The following is a 15750-nucleotide window of genomic DNA, read 5'->3' on the forward strand; positions in this document are numbered from 1 at the left end:
TAAATTCTACTCCTGAAACCAATATTACACTACATATTAACTGACAATTTAAAGAAAAATTTGAAAAAAAATTATATATATGAATATATATGTTCATAGTGGGCATATATCAGGTTCTAAAAACAGCAAGCTAGCTTTAAAAAATTGATACTATCAAGAAAGATTTAAAAAAAAAAAAAGGACCCTAAATGCAGCTTCTTTCGGCACCGCAATGCATGTGTTAGCAGATATGGGAGCAGTGATCATGTCAAGAAAATTTCTCCCCAAAAACATCCTCAGTCCCAAAGAAAAATGTAAAGAAAGCTCAGTGACTAGAGGAGATATTGAGAGGTATTTAGAAATAAGGTAGTCCTGGGGCGCCTGGGTGGCTTAGTCGGTTAAGCGTCCGCGTCCCACTTAGGTCATGGTCATGCTCTCCCGGTTCGTGGGTTCGAGCCCCGCGTCGGGCTCTGTGCTGACTGCCAGCTCAGAGCCTGGAGCCTATTTCAGAGTCTGTATCTCCCTCTCTCTCTGACCCTCCCTGCTCATGCTGTCTTTCTCTCTCTCTCTCTCTCCTAGAAAGAAATAAAAATATTTAAAAAAAAAAAAGAAATAAGGTAGTCTGTATAAAGTCAGATAACTCCATATCCAATAACGTGGCTTCAAAGAGTTCACATTGTATCCATGTTCCTTTTAAAACATTTTACCACCAAAATATTACATTTAGACTCAAAAGTGGCATTCATTATTCAGAAACTTAAATCTCTTGAATTTACAAAATATATTTGCATTCCTGTGGTGAAATATATAAAAATGATGTATCACAAGGCTAGGAAGAGCATCACTGTAAAGCACCATTGACTCACATGAAGGAAACATTTGCAGTCAAGAAGCCAAAAAATAGTATCAGGGCAAGGCCAAGTCTATTGCACATTATTGCCAGCAACATATTTCTGGCAAAAAAACAGGATTGGTAATTGAACTATCAAATATATTTCAAGAGGGTATTCCAGAAGAACGGAATGGATTTAGAAATAGATTTAGCCTTCCCTTCCATGACTTGAAGCATTTCTGAGCACAAGCAACTATTAGGCAAGATCTCCATAATATTGAGAAAGACAAACATGGTTTTTATATTTCTATTTTAAAAATTCTTTATTTTAATCTTAGTATAGGTAACATACAGCGTTATATTAGTTTCAAGTGTACAATGTAGTGATTCAATATTTTCATATGACACCTGGTGCTCATCACAAGTGTCTGCCTTAACCTGTATCATCTATTTTACCCATTCCCCCACCCACCTCCCCTCTGGTAACCATCAGTTTATTCTCTATAGTTAAGAGCCTGTTTCTTGGTTTGCCTCTCTCTCTTCCCCTTTGCTCATTTGCTTTGTTTCTTAAGTTCCACATATGAGTGCAATAATATGGTATTTGTCTTTCTCCGATTGACTTATTTTGCTCAACATAATGCTCTCTAGCTCTATCTATGTCATTGAAAATGTCAAGATTTCATCTTTTTGTATGGCTATTCCATTGTATATATACCACATCTTCTTTATCCATTCACCAGTAATAGACACTTGGGCTGTTTCCATAATTTGGATACAGTAGATAACGCTGCTATAAACATCCAGGTGCATTTTTCTATTCTTTGGGTAAATACCAAGTAGTGCAATTGCTGAATTGTAGGGTATTCTATTTTTAACTTTCTGAGGAATTTCCATACTGTTTTCCAGAGTGGCTGCACCAATTTGCAGCAGTGCGAGAGAGTTCCCCTTCCTGCACATCCTTTTCAACACCTGTTGTTTCTTGTGTTGTTGATTTTAGCCATTCTGACAGGGGTGAGGTGGTATCTCACTGTGGTTTTTATTTGCATTTCCCTGATGATCAGTGATACTGAGCATCTTTTCATGTGTCTGTTGGCCATCTGGATGTCTTCTTTGGGGAAATGTCTATTCATGTCCTCTGCCCATTTTTTAATTGGGTCATTTGTGTTTTGGGTGTTGAGTTTATAAGTTCTTATATTGGATACTATCCTTTTGTCAGATATGTCATTTGCAAATATTTTCTCTCATTCCATAAGTTGCCTTTTTGTTTTGTTGATTGTTTCCCTTGCTGTGCATAAGCCTTTTATTTTGGTGAATTCCCAATCACTTAGTTTTGCTTTTGTTTCTCTTGCTCTGGGAGACATATCTAGAAAGAATTTGCTACTGTCAGAGTAAAAAAAGTTACTGCCTGTGTTCTCTCCTAGGATTTTTATGATTTCAGGTCTCACATTTAGGTCTTTAATCCACTTTGAATTTATTTTAGTGTATGGTGTACAAAAGTGGTCCAGTTTCATTCTTTTGCATGTTGCTGTCCAGTTTTCCTAACACCATTCGTTGAAGAGACTGTCTTTCTGCCATTGGATATTCCTTCCTGCTTTGTTGAAGATTAATTGACCATACAGTTGTGGGTTCATTTCTGTACTTTCTATTCTGTTCTATTTATTGGTCTATGTATCTATTTTTGTGCCTTATCAAAATACTGGCAGCATTTTGCACAGAGCTAGAACAAACAATCCTAAAATTTGTATGGAACCACAAAAGACCCCAAATAGCCAAAGCAACCCTAAAAAATAAAAGCAAAACTGGAAGCATCACACTTCCAGACTTCAAGCTACATTGCAAAGCTATAGTAACCAAAAACAGTACGGTACTGGCACAAAAACAGACACATAGATCAATTGAACAGAAAGGGCTTTATATTTCTTATAAGTTTTAACATATAATTATTTAGGGTTTTGTTTTTCAGGTAATGAAACTGCCAATAGGCATCCTTTAAATAAAATGTTGTCTTAAATAAGCCTTCTTAACACTGTATACATTGAGCCAAATTACATATTCTATTGCAATTTGATTGAGAAATTTTAGACCCTGCTGTCCTGAATTCTATTTCCAGTTCTAGCAGTGCTATACTGTTTAGCTTGGACAAATGTCTTTATTTCTAGAAGATTTGGTCAACCCAATTTGAAGAGATGGAGAGCTAGGGTGCCAGGGTGGCTCAGTTGGTTAAGTGACCGACTTCGGATCAGGTCATGATCTTGAGGTCGATGAGTTAGAGCACTGTGTTGGGCTCTGTGCTGACAGCTCAGAGCCTGGGGCCTGCTTCAGATTCTGAGTCTCCCTCTCTCTCTGCCCCTCCCCCATGCGCGCTCTCTCTCTCAAGAATAAAGATTAAAAGAAAATTTTTTTTTAATAAATAGACACAGAGAGAGAAAGAAAACATTGCCTTATGCCACAGGGGGGCAGTAAGGGTTAATGAGATAATATTGATAAACTATTTTTGGGAAAAGGAAAAAATGCTACAGATGTACTTATTCCATATTGATAACTAAAAGGAAAAAAATGAAAGCATGTGTAAACTTTAATATTTTCGGTGTTTCACATTCATAGACAAATTCTACCTTAGTGCCTTACCAAGGAAAGTGAACAAATAAAAACCAAAAAACCTTCAGCTTTAGAAACCAAGCTTCCCAAGGTCAGAGAAATGCTAACAGAAGACAAGCTGACCACATTGTTCCAATCTATTCGTTAATCACTAACTTCTGGATCTCATTTTTGTAAGGAATGTGCATAAGCCAATTTCATGTAAAAACTGAAAAGCAGACCACATATTTTGGAAAAGGGATGGAAAATAGAAAGCTCATTTAGATTAGTCAAGCAGCTCTCTAAATTCTATTTAGCAAAACAAAGATTATTGTGTCCTCCTAGTCTTTATTAGTGGCAAAATCTCTAAAGTCAGTGCAAGGTTCTAGTACTTACTGTAGAGCCTCATAGAAACCTGAATATTTCCCCGAGGGACCGATTCATTTAGTTTATAGCCCTAACTTAGTTTAATGCAACCTGGAATATGTACAACAATAATGACTTACCCTTTAGAATTTTTGTCAGTTTTGGCAGGTTTATCAACCAAGCTCCCAAGAACAGTACAGTTGCAGCAACGATTCTCAGAGTACAGAGTCACGCCCAGGCCCTCCTCCTCACTCAGGGATGGATGAGAATCTCCAGGCTACGTGAATGGAAAAGAATTCAATATTATAATTGGGGCTCCTGCGTGTCTCCGTCAGTTAAGCATCCTGCTCTTGGTTTAGGTTCAGGGCATGATCTCGCAGTTCATGAGCTTGAGCACCGTGTTGGGCTCCCTGCTGTCCGTACGGAGCATGCTTGGAATTCTCTCTCACTTCCTCTCTCTCTCTGGTCTTCTCCTGCTTGTTTTCTCTCTCTCCCTCAAAATAGATCAATAAACTTAAAAACATATAATTGTATATATTTGCAGAAACACTGATTTTTGTAATAAAAACTATAGAAGGTAAAACTCTGGAAAAAATTAGGTGTACAGGTCACAAAAGCTTGAGAAGCACACATACATACTGAAAACTACTGTGAAGAAAAGAGGGCTAAAAAGAACTGGTCATTTAGCTTGGAGCTTCAGAGAATCTTCTTGATAAAAGAGGTGACAGAGGGATAGGGAGGATCATGCAGTACGTGGTGTTCCCGTTTCCTCCCCCATCCCATACTTGTCAAGTTCATGAGCAAGCTGTGAATTTGGAAGGCTTAATCTGTGCCTTGATTAGTGTGTTGAAAGGCTGAGTTCAGCTGAAATCTTTGGTACTGCATTTCAGAAATGAAACAGATAAAACTAACCCTTGCCAAACGTCACTTCCAAAAGGTTAAAGTATTTGACTGGGTGTAAAGGTGATTGGGAAAATAAACCGTGGAAGATGGTAGAGAGACAGAGAGAGACAGAGAATGCATGAGCACATGAGAAGAAAAAGAGAGAGAGAAAATGAAGAAAAATTTCTTTACTTTTTAGATTTACAAAGAAGCACAGGATCACTAACAATAAACCATCATAAAATTGAATAGATAGTATTTAAAAATGCTATTTACTGCAGTGCACAGGGACTACACATTAAGAATTTTTTTTTTTAATGTTTGTTTATTTTTGAGAGAGACAGAGCATGAGTCGGGGCGGGGGGGGGGGGAGGCAAAGAGAGAAGGAGACACAGAATCCGAAGCAGGCTTCAGGCTCTGAGCTGTCAGCATGGAGCCCAACATGGGGCTTGAACTCACAAACCGTGAAAGCATGACCTGAGCTAAAGTTGGACACTTAACTGACTGAGCTACCCAGGTGCCCTTGGATTAAACATTTTTTCAATGTTTATTTATTTATTTGTTTTGGGAGAGAGAAAGCTTATGTGCGTGAATGCAAGCAGGGGAGGGGCAGAGAGAGAGAGAGAGAGAAAATACCAAGCAGGGTCCACATTCATTGCAAAGCCTGACAGGGGCTTGATCCCATGACCTTAAGATTATGACCTGAGTCAAAATCAAGAGTCAGAGGCTTAAATGACTGAGCCATTCAGCCACCCCAGGGATTAAATATTTTAAGAGAACAAGTCTATTACTGCCAGCAACTGGAATTACAAATAATAATCAAAAGCATATGTCATTTGGAGGCAAGTAGCATAGCAAACATGCACACATTTTCATGTTTACCATTCCCTGCACAATAATTAATTACACTGAGCTATTAGAGAAATGCATTCCCTGGAGAATAAACAGGGACATTCCACCTGTATTCCATGGAAGAAGACTTATATTAAGATGCAAGCAGAGTCAAAACAACAACAACAAAAAGATATAAGCAGAGTCAGTTCTGGAGCGTAACACTCATATTTTTTTGTGTTTCCCATGATTTTTCTTTTCAGGCTGTTGTGGTACAGTTGGGTCTCAGTGTGGTACCGTGTGGTATAGTTGTGTCATGATGTAATGGGGTTTGTCTGGGCTGACTTATTTGGGTTAAAATATCCAAAGTAATTCTCCATTTGCTTTCCCTCCTAAATCCTTTGTTAAAAGTCATCAGTAGGTGGGCAAAATTGTTTAACACGGGAAAAATTCTAATTCAGAAAAATTACCTGAATGAGTCAAATGAATTAAAGTCTGATTTATAGAGTTCTTTGTGAGATCTACAAGTTTGTATTTTAAAGCTCTTCTAGAATGTGGACTAACTCCCACAAAACTTCCAAGGAGAGCTTCTTTTGAACCTGTTTTAACAGAGAGATAAAAATAATTTTCAATTTGTTCATCATTCATATGCAAATAAATGTTGCCATAGAATTTCAAGAATGCTTGAAAAGACTGTCTGAAGATGGCTAATGGTTCCCTCTGGATGTTTTTTTGTTAATTTACTTAGCAAACACTTTCTTCAGAAAAAGTACAAAAGTTGTAATCTTGCCTTTCTAGAACTATCTCATCTTCTTAAAGTACTAGGTTTTTTAAGTGAGACATTACTAAATCCTCATCATTACTTTTATTTACCACACAACAATGGTAATTGTGTCATGTCTATAAAGCTTGTCGAAAACAGTCCAGACAGCAGTTCCGTATGATTTGATTTTACCTATTTCTAGAACATTCATTTCAATATTAAACAAGATGCTGGAAAATTTTGTGGGTTGTTTGTTGATTCAGCTAATGAGTTTTTATCTAGCTCTTTTTCCACATAAGCAATGTGTTGGGAGATGGTATAGACAAAGGTAAGAGTACAAAACCTTAGTTGGAAGTGGTAATGAGAATAAACTAGAGCCAACTACGATTGGAAAGTGAACCAGAACTGTCCAGAAAAGTCCAGGCTAGAGCAACTATCCCTGAAACCTGAGTGGGAGAATTAATGTCATAAGCCACTAAATTGCGGAGTAGTTTATATGCAACATAATCATGGCAGTGGCCAACAAATATTTGTATAAGCTACGATTGTTTCAGTATTAACTTAAGGAGGATAAATGGGGGTGGGGGGAATGGAGAAAGACAAAACTTAGCATATAGGAGAAGAGGAGTGGGAAAGATCTTGGTCAAGATCCAAGCAAATATTGGCCAAATTTCACTTGGAGCCTGAATCACATGCTAAAACAAGAGATGAATTGGGAGGAAACTTTCCAGAGCCTCACATCTTCATTCTAGAGAGGAAGCTATGGATCTCTGGGAGATGGAGTTACAATCGCACGTTACAGCAGAAGCAGATATTTGTCATTCCCTATCCATCATCTCTGCCATGGAAATCCTACTCATCCCGCAAAACTCAACTCAAAAGCCACCCACTCTGTTATCCCTTCCTTGTTTTCCTAACCAAAAATGGGCTTGTTTGCCTCTGAATTTCTACAGATTCCTGAACTCTGCCTAAATTTAAAAGAACAACAGTTTTGTGGGCTTTTCTTTTGTTTGGCCTGGGTTACTATCCTTTCCCTGTCCTGGGCTACTTCTCAGTGAAGGTCTATGGGTGCTTGAGGAGAGAGAGATTTACCCAGGACACCACTGATATACATGCAGGTTGGGAAGGATGCTCAGTATAGAGTGTTCTTTCACTGAAGGGAAAAGACAGGGGGGAAAAAAATGAAATGTGCCCTAGCTTCCTCCCTTTTCTCTTGTTTTCAATAAGTGACCTTCAGAAATTCTACATGTTCTATTTCTCCCTGTTCCTATGAATCCAGACACTAGTTTATTTAAGGTGTCTCCTCAGAGCATTCTATGAGCTCCATGCTATGTTTCAGAAAGAGAAACAAGCAAGCAAGAAAAATTAGTTCTAGGGACCTGTGGTAGCCAGAAGCCAGAGGGCTTTGGCTTTCCTCTTTCTTCTTTGGATGGTTAGTCAGATAGTAACAGGTACAACTGAAACCTGGTAGTGTGATGTTGCCAAGTGTCACAGAGCCAGACAAAGAAGTCAGATGTATGGAAACTAACTGATCATTTAAAAGTCAGAAAGATTGGATTTCTAACTTTTGCTACTGTTATTATGCCCAAAGAGAACTCCTTATGAAATTATGTTCAAAGAGATATTTTATACTTAAAGCAGGAATTAACAGCTCAGAAAAAGAGGTGTTTTCTCCTGTCACTGAGCTCTTGTGAGTTAGGAACCCTGAGGAGTGAGTCACTGAAAACATCCCAATGGATAACATATTGTTAATCTGTCTTTTCTTCTCCCAGGAAATCAGATGTGAGAGACTTGAAATAAAAAATAAAGTCCACCAGCCATCAAATATCTGGGGAAACTCATGGTAGGCAGTGGTGAGAGACCAAGATGAAAATGAACAAATAAGCAGATCCAATTCCAAGAAATAGAGAGAGTGTGTCTGAGTTGCTATAAAGTCCTAGAAAGCAGCACGGATGGTTAAATTATCATCTTCTTGAGGTCAGAAGCTGTGTTTTATTTGCTTGTGAATTCTTTGTCACACTCGGCAGCAGAGAGTAGGTGCTCAGTAAGTTTATTTCATTAAAAACATACTTGATAGTTGGGGCATACTTGGTATAGAATACACAAGCCTATGCCTATGTTCTCTCTCATACTAAGAGTTTTGAAGTCTCTGCCAATTTTTTCTGTTCTTTGCACCTCGCTAAACTGGTAGCAGGAGAGCAGATGCCCTCAATCTTTTGTACAGTATGTTCTAAGCCTGGGACTCACAGCAATTTCTTTCTTTCTTCTTCTTTTTGTTAATGTTTATTGGTTTATTTTTGAGAGAGAGAGAGAGAGAGAGAGAGAGGGGCTGCGAGAGGGAGACAGGCAGTGAGAGAGGGACAGAGAGGATTCTAAGCAGGTTCTGTGCTGTGTGTACAGAGCCCAATGCGAAGCTAGAACTTATGAACTGCCAAGATCATGACCTGAGTTGAAATTAAGAGTCAGATGCTTAACTGACTGAGCCACCCAGGTGCCCCACTTTCTTTCTTTTTTTCCTCTTTCTTTTCTGATGAGTGAAGAAATTATGTGTTTTCTGGTAAACAATGTATATCTCCATTGCTTCTAAACATAACAAATCAAAAGGCTACCAGAGCCCTGAGTTTTCATGTCTAGTTTTTGGTTGCAATTTGATCCTAGTGTTTTAATGATTTCATTCCCAAATCTTTGGGGCATGGAGCATTGGGGGAGTACCCTCTGACCGAAGTACCTGTACCCCCTGTTCCCTGACAGTTACCTGTTTGTGTTTAATACTAACAGAGCCAGACAGTTCTGTCTAGAGATTCTACTAGTTTGGTTTTTTTAGTAAGGTTTTCTTGACCATAAAAGCAATCTACTGTTTTGTTGTTGTTGTTGTTAAGAGTGAGGGTAGAAGGGGGCGCCTGGGTGGCTTAGTCGGTTAAGCGTCCGACTTTCGCTTAGGTCATGATCTCGCGGTTCGTGGGTTCGAGCCCCGCGTCAGGCTCTGTGCTGACTGCCAGCTCAGAGCCTGGAGCCTGTTTCAGTCTGTGACTCCCTCTCTCTCTGACCCTCCCCTGCTCATGCTGTCTCTCTCTCTCTCCTAGAAATAAATAAAAAATATTAAAAAAAAAAAAAGAAAGAGTGAGGGTAGAAGAACTGAATGGAGTAAAAAGGAATAGTTCCAACCCTTTGCCATCTTATCATTCATCCATCCACCTGAGGTCACAACTGGTATGTCTTGACCTTAAGAGATTCAGACAGATTATGTCAGTGCGCCAATGTTGGAAAAAAGAAAACTTGTGCATTCAAAATGATTCTGTCTACAAGCCTTCCAATCATCCATTGTATAGCTTTGATAAAACACAGGTCAAGTATGATAAAAGAATTTTAAAATTATTATTACACCCAGCACACCCCTGTGTGGTACAGACTGCCAAATGCACACCTTGTATTATTCTGCATACATCCTGGATTCCTGGGGAGAGGGTGCATGATGTGGGCGTGTTTCGTGTGCTTGATATCTATAAATACACTCAGAGGCTGCTCAAAGCTGCTCACTGTTATTTCAGCACATCCACTATTCCCGGTTTTTACATACACCCGCACTCTCACGAAGAAGGAGTAAAACTGAATTTATTTCTGCTATGATGATCATGACTCCAGACAAATTGTTACAAAAGGAGGTATCATTTTTTAGGGGTACCTCACCCTAAAGATGCAAACATAACTTCTGTCTTGTCTGTAGCAACATCTAGAACACTGTTTTCACTCCATTCTCTTGACCTTCTTCAGTACTGACTTCTAGATGCTGATGTCTATTTATTCCAACACCTGCCTTCTGTGGTTTGGTCCACGGTTCATTTTCTCCCAGCTTATGACTCTGACTCTTTCTTGGTTAAAGCTTTTCTCTCTTCTTTTCTCAGGAATCCCAGCCCGCAAATCCTCTACCTGCTGCTGCCTATACCTGCTGTTGCAGTTTGAATGGGCCTGGAGGATACGACCTTGATGGCGTTCAAGGCCCATCACCATCTGCCCCAACTCACCCCTCTGGTCTCCCTCCCATGGCTTTCCCTCATGTAGAGCTTAGTGCTGAAGAGCACAGTCCCTGAAGTTAGACTTGGCTCAAATCCTAGCCTTGCTTCATGCTAGGTATGGGTTATGTAACATCTGGTTGGGCTTTGGTTTCCTTGCCAACTCTCCTGTCCTCCAGCCCCCAACCTCCCAAAAAATCCCAGGGATGTTAATAGTACCTATCTCACAGGGTTTTTATAAAGGCTGCTGGGTTATTATTTTTTTAAGTTTATTTTTAGAGAGACAATGGGGGAGGGGCAGAGAGAGGAGGAGATAATCCCACGCTCGAATCATGAGATCATGACCTGAGCCCAAACCAAGAGTCAGACACTTAACCAACTGAGCCACCCAGGTGCCCCTGTCGTGGGTTTTGAAGTAATGGCAAACCCAATGAATCACGTCTCTAAACCCAGGCCCCTGTGATGTGTTCTTCCACACTGATTTTGGGCTTGGCCACGTGGCCTGCACTGGCCAATGGCAGAAGCAGAGGCTTGATGAGTCCTTGCACATGGAATATTTGCACTGTCTCGCTTGCTGCTGTTTTGGACCCAGCCAGCACCTACAGAAGCTTGGGCTAGTCTGCTGATGGTGAGAGAGCTGTCCCAGAGGCCCCACCCCCTCAGTCTGCTTTTAGACTTGCCTGTGAAGGAGGCTGGTTGGCTGTAGCCAGCCCGGCTGCCTTGCCAAATGATTGCAAACACATGAGTGATTCCAGCTGCTGTGGTGTGGAGGAGAGATGAACTCCCCCAGCTAAATCCAAATTGCCAGTGCACAGAATCTTGGGCAATTGGTGATGGAGTTGTTAAATTTGGAGGGTGGTTTGTTATGTAGCAGTAGTTTGCTACAAAGACAAATGATTTTTCATATAGCATATGGAATTGGCGTATGCAGCTGTGGGGGCTAGCTAGGCAAGTCCAAAATCCACAGGGCAGGCTAGAACTTGCCAACAAGACTTGAAGTTGTAGTCCATTGACAGAATTTCTCGTTCTGTGGAGAAACCTGTTTTATGCTTAAGGTCATTCAACTGATTGAATCAGTTCTACCCAGATTATCCAGCATAACCTTCACAGCAACACCTGAATCAGTGTTTGAATAACTAAGGGCTATAGCCTAACCAACCAGGACACAACACTGACCATCATACCATCTAACATACTACATAATTTTCTTAAAAAAATTTTTAACGTTTATTCATTTTTCCCTTCTTTCTCATTTTATTTAATAGTACGAATATATCTCGCTTATATAATTTTCTTTTATGACTAAACAGTCTTCTTCAGTAGAAGTACAGCTCAGCTTATCTTCAATCACACATTCATGGATATTTAGTTATTTACAGTCTTTTGCTCTGAATAATAATGCCAACACAAACCCTAAGTTTATAAGTCCTTGTATATAGGTATGAATATATAGGAGAGAGTCCTAAAAGTTGAATTGGTGAATGAAAGGTTCTATTCTAAATACAGATACTGTGTAATTGCCCCACCAATTGTACAGATTTGTATTCCACCAAAACTGAGAGACAGAGAGTGACAGAGTGCGAGCAGAGGAGGGGCAGAGAGAGAGGGAGACGCAGAATCTGAAGCAGGCTCCAGGCTCTGTCAGTGCAGAGCCCGTTGCGAGGCTTGAACCCACAAACTGTGAGATCATGACCTGATCTGAAGTCAGATGCTTAATTGACTGAGCCACCCAGGTGCCCCATTACTATATAATTTTCTAATATATTATTTCTATTGTCTGTCTGTCACCACCAGGAAAATAGAAGTTCCATGAGGGATAGAAATCTTTGTTTTGCTCACTGATATATTCCATAGTAAATATTCAATATGTATTTGTTGAATTAAATCACTTGTTGAATTAAATGGCAACACATCCTTCGGAAGTCTTCTATGACTACTCATGGTCCCCACAACAGACACCCACATCCCCTAAGTTAGGTGCTGTTCTTCTCACCTACCTCTTTAGTTCATTAAATCCACCCACTTCAATCACATCAACCCATCTCCTTACAGGAGATTAAACAAAGCACCAGAAATAACAAAACCTCTTATGATTTATTTATTTAATGTAACTCTTTGCTCATATTCACCTTTTATTTGGCATCTATTGCTTTAGCTTTCTTCTACTTGTTTCCCCTATTCTACTTTGACTGGTTGGGAAAAATAAAAAGATCATGACAATTAAATTTATATATATATATAAAACCTTATAACGAGGCAGTCTTGAGTTTGACGACGTCACGTGTAGAAACAGTCTTTCAGTTTAGCAGTGCACATCTATCGTTTTACTAGCATATATTAAGCACTGAATATGTCAGACATTGTATAAAATGTTAAGACTACAGAGATAAAGTCAAGATCTCTGCCCTCAAGTTGTTTATAGTCTAGTGTAGGATTATGAAGTGATGTCGTGTGGCCTGACTCTAGGCTTTGTTCATTGTAAGTTCAAATTACATATTGTTGGTCTATGCTGTGTTTGATATTTAAATCGATTGTCAATATTGGAAAATTAGATTTCATATAAAAATCAGAAATTCTGACTTCTCTTGAAATATCAGAGGACTTAGCAACATGACCTCTATGTGTCCATGGCACAAGTGCCTTAGATCTGAGGCATAGCTTCTCCCTCTCACTGGGCATGAGCTCTCCCTCCTTCTTTAGTCACCATCTTCCCTACCACTGTGCACCACGTCCCCATTAAGGTCAGGTGCCAGTTGTTATTTATCACCTTACATCTTAAATGACATAACCATTTATGTTACCTTCCTGGCCTCCTGTAGTCATTTGGCTTCTGGATCCCTAGTCCAGTGGGCCGTGTTTCCTAACACATGGCTAAAACAACTTCTCAACTCTGCAAAGTAATTCTGCTTCTGTAATATAATTTGATGTGCCTAATAAATCTAAGACGTAGGTAGGCCAAGTGTTATTAGTTCCATTTTTCACACGAGGTAATGAAAAATTGGTGTGGCTAATTTACTAGTTTGATACAGAGAGGTGGTTCTAGAATGCAAATTTCCTGATCAGCCATCCAAAGCCTAAAGAGTATTGCTGAGGGAACTCATTGCCTCTCCAACTTTTCCCTCCACACGATTTCAGACTGAAGTGGTTGGAGATTGAGGGGAGAGAAAGTGGGGGTGGGGGAGGACAAGAAAAATCAGCACAAAGCTAGGTTTGGAATTTTGATTATTAAGACTGAGTTGTGGCTTTTTATTTTTTTATTTTTTTAAAATTTTTTTAATGTTTTATTTATTTCTAGGAGAGAGACAGCATGAGTAGGGGAGGGTCAGAGAGAGAGGGTGTCACAGACTCTGAAACAGGCTCCAGGCTCTGAGCTGGCAGTCAGCACAGAGCCCGACGCGGGGCTCGAACCCACGAACCGCGAGATCATGACCTAAGCGAAAGTCGGAAGCTTAACCAACTAAGCCACCCAGGCGCCCCGAGTTGTGGCTTTTTAGAACTATAACCGGCTAAAGAACTTTTTGTTTTCTGAAAGTGATGGACCTCTTCCACCCTTCACCTTAGGGCAGGAACACCGATGAACACATACTTAAAAGGACAATGGAAGATAAAAATTGCATTTTTCACCCAATCAAAATGTGTCATATTTGCTCCAACTTACCGGTTACACACAGAGATGTTCCCTCTCTCTGTCACACACACAGCCCTTCTTTCCTTTTACATACACAGGATCATACCATACACAATGTTTGTTAACTTTTGTTTCCTGTCAACAGTATGTCACGTGTTTGGGGTGCTTGCGTGGCTCAGCCAGTTGGGCGGTTGACTTCAGCTCAGGTCATGATCTCACAGCTCGTGAGTTTGAGTCCCGAGTGGGGCTCTGTGCTGACAGCTCAGAGCCTGGAGCCTGTTTCAGATTCTGTGTTTCCCTGTCTTTCTTCCCCTCTCCCTCTCTCTCGCATTCTGTTTCTCTCTCTAGAAAAAATAAACATTAAAAAAAAAACAGTATGTCATGTTTTTATGACATTAGTCTTATAATGTATCAATTTTAATGGTCCCATAATAGGCCACACTGGTGTTATTACAATAATATTTGGCCACCTACCAATTTAAGTTTCCGATTTATTGTTATAGAAATACAATAAAAATGCATTAAATATCCTGGTAGCTGACTCATCTGCATCTATGATTACTTCTTTAGGGTAAATTCCTAAAAGTGGAACTGCTCTGTCACAGGACATAGGTATTTTTTTTTTTAAAAAAATTGTAGTGTTTCTTTATTTTTGAGAGAGACATAGAGTTTGAGCAGGAGAGGGGCAGAGAGCAGGTGACACAAAATCTGAAGCAGGCTCCAGGCTCCCAGCTGTCAGCACAGAGCCCGACGCAGGACTTGAACGATTTGTGAGACCATGACCTGAGCTGAAGTCATACATTTAACTGACTGAGCCACCCAGGCACCCCAGGACACATGTATTTTTCAAACCTTTTGATACATGTGTAAAGCCTCCTTAATCAACGTCCTTCCTTCTAAAATCTCCAACCTCCAACTTGGTCTATCCACTTCAGGCAAATATATCTTGATAAAGATTGCATGTTTTCCTACTTGTTAAAAAGCCTCAGTCTTCTAGTTTATTAGACCAATTGTCAACCACCCCACACCTGGGCCTTGGGGGGTCCTCTCAGAAAACACCTTGTCTTCATTTAAAAAATAAATAAATAAAAAAGGGGGTGCCTGGGTGGCTCAGTCGGATAAGCATCCGACTTCGGTTCAGGTCATGATCTCACAGTTTGTAGGTTCGAGTCCTGCGTCGGGCTCTGTGCTGACAGCTCAGAGCCTGAAGCCTGTCTTCGGGTTCTGTGTCTCCCTCTCTCTCTGACCCTTCCCTGCTCACACTGTTTCTCTCTCTCTCAAAAATAAATAAAACATTTTTAAAAATTTAAGAAAACACCTTCTTTTACCTGTCCAATCTCACCTATTCTTTTCAAACTCCAGTTAGGGTGGAACTATAATTTTTGCCATATCTACCTTTTTTTTTTTTTTTTTTGGTGTTTTGTTTGTTTCCTTCCCTATGTGTGGAAGGAAACATATCTACCTTTCCCAAAGGGGTTTCTGGGAGAATCCAACCCATATTATCTTATGGTCATAAACCATATTCCCCTATAATTTTAGGTATGTATATCTCATTTCTTCAGGGTAGACATGCTGTTCCCAGGCAAGTTATTTTTTGAATCTGCCTCCAAAGTAAACACAGTGCTAGGTACTAAATCTTGAAAAGGACTATAAAAGTGTAGAATGACTTCTTGGGAAAAGTTCTGAAATATATCCTGAATGCTTATAGGATTGGTCATACTCCCATATGAAATTAATAGACTAGATGAGTTATTAAAGTGGCTTTAGCCATACTTTTCTAACAACATGATTATAATTAGTTACTGATGAAATATAATTTGCAGCTAGTTTTTTGAAAGACACCTCCTCTTATTTGCAAAAATGATTTTGTGTGGGGTTCAGT

The sequence above is a fragment of the Hyaena hyaena genome, unplaced genomic scaffold (assembly GCF_003009895.1).
Source record: "Hyaena hyaena isolate Hyena2069 unplaced genomic scaffold, ASM300989v1 scaffold_356, whole genome shotgun sequence".
NCBI classification, from domain to species: domain Eukaryota; kingdom Metazoa; phylum Chordata; class Mammalia; order Carnivora; family Hyaenidae; genus Hyaena; species Hyaena hyaena.